Source organism: Penaeus monodon, chromosome 3, assembly GCF_015228065.2.
Source record: "Penaeus monodon isolate SGIC_2016 chromosome 3, NSTDA_Pmon_1, whole genome shotgun sequence".
Classification (NCBI taxonomy): domain Eukaryota; kingdom Metazoa; phylum Arthropoda; class Malacostraca; order Decapoda; family Penaeidae; genus Penaeus; species Penaeus monodon.
In genome coordinates, this window is record NC_051388.1 from 22,654,679 (window position 1) to 22,657,178 (window position 2,500).

The window sequence follows — 2,500 nt, forward strand, 5'->3', positions numbered from 1 at the left end:
TGTCCCTGTTACAGCCATTCCCATCCCGTGTCATTTTCACATCTTTCTCCTAAAGTCCCTACTGTATATATATAATGATAATATATATAATATATAATATATATATATAATATATATATATATATATAAATATCTTTTATATATATTATATATATATATCATATATATATATAATTATATATATATATTATATATATATATATATATATATTTTATATAATATATGTAGGGTGTGTGTTGTGTGTGTTTTGTGTGTGTTGTGTGTGTGTGTGTGTGGTGTGGTGTGTGTGTGTATATATGTATGTATAATATATATATATATTATATATATATTAATATATATATTATATATATGTGTGTGTGTGTGTGTGTGTGTGTGTTTTGTGTGTGTGTGTGTTTTGGTGTTGGGGTGAAACAAAATTATATATATAATATATTATTATATATATATATATAGAAAATATATATATATAGATATATAAATATATATATATATATATATATATATATATGCGTGTATGTGTGTGGTGTGTGTGTGTGTGTGTGTGTGTGTGTGTGTGTGTGCGGTATAATATATATATATATATATATATAATAATATATATATTATATATATATATATATATATATATATTATATATATATATATATATGTATAATATATAATGTAGTATATATATATATATATATATATATATATATATATATTATATATATAAAACGTGAGACAAACACCCCACACACAAAACACACACACACACACACACACACCACACACACACACACACCACCACACACACAACACACACACACACACACACACACCATAATCATCATCAGCCTGAGTCAGTCCACTGCAGGACGTAGGTCTCTCCCAATCTCTTCCAACTTTGTCTGTCTTGTGTTTTTTGTTTCCAGTCTCGGTTTCCCAAATTTCGTTATTTCGTCACGCCCTTGGTCTCTTTTTATAATTTATAATCCAGTCTGTTGCATTTTTGTAAATCTGTTGTCCTGTCTGATGTATATGACCTGCCCATTGCCATTTCTTTCTTTTGATGCTCACAAGTATATTTTGTTCCTGACCCACGTCGCCCTCACCCGATCTTTTAGGCAAATTTCCAGCATCAATCTCTCAATCCCTTTCACTTATTAGTTTCCTCCCCAGTATTTTGGTGTTGTCCATGTTTCTGATCCATAGGTCATAGCTGGTAGGACACATTGGTTTAAATTTTTTTTTTTAAACTAATGGCAAGGAGCCTCTTATATGCTACTGTGTCTCCCAAAGGCATTCCAGGCTGGGACTGATGCGTCACTTAATTTCCTTTTCGCTAGATGTGATTGTCTGTACGAGTTTCCCTAGGTATATATATTGTCCACTACCTCTAGCGCTCCGCCTTGTACTAGTATCTATTAAAACTGACTCTACTGTTGAACATGATCTTACTCTTTTTCTTGTTCATCCTAAGTCCGATTTTCAGATTTTCTCTATTCAGATCATTTATTATTTGGGCGCATTTCATTTGCAGATTCACTAAAAGAGACAATATCATCTGCAAACCCTTAGATGTTTAGGTATTCGTCTCCTATTTTGATACCCTTTCCATTCCATTCTAGTTTTTTGTATTTTCCTCAAGACAAGCTGTAAAACATTTGGGCGAGATGGTATCCCCTGTCTAACCCCTTTTTTTTAAATTTGGGTTATTTTGTCGGTTCCATGTGGAGCTTGATGGATGCTGTCCCATCTTTGTATATATTTTCCCAGTTTTTTACAATATACCTCCTCTGCTCCCTGTCTTCGGATAGCTTCCAACACGGGTATCTCTACAGAGTCAAGTGCCTTTCATAATGATGAATGCGTAGCAGGGTTTTCCTATATTCGTTTATTTTTTCCTTTATTTGAGTGAGCATGTGGCTGTGGTCTGTTGTGAGAATCCACTGCAAAAGCCTGTTTGTTCTCTAGGTGGTTAGAATCCAACGGTCAGAATGTGAGCTGTGATGACTTTGTGAAAAATTTTCTAAGTTGCTGAAAGGAGACTTATTGGTCGGTAGTTTTTAGACCCTTTCTGTCCCCTTTTTATGTATCAAAATAGTTGTTGCATTTTCCAGGCTTTCGGATTTTTCCGTTGATAAGGCGTTTGTTAAAAAGATTGGCTAGTTTCAATGTTTCAATTTCTCCTGCAACCATTATATGGTCTGAACTAATTCCATCTTCCCCTGGTGTTTTCTCTTTTTATTTCTTCTGTTGTGACGCTAGGGACGTCTCTAGTTACCGCATTCACTTCTATCTGTGGCTGATTATTTGAGTTGTATAGATATCTGTAAAAGTCCTCCACTACTCTTATGATTTCATTCTTATTATGTGTCACTTCTCCATCTGGTTTCTTTATGGCATACAATTGATTTCTCCCTATTCCGAGTCTCCTTTTAATTGTTTTCATGCTAGTTCCTGAGATCACTGTTTCATTTATTATTTGAGTATTTAATTTCCGCACATCTTCCC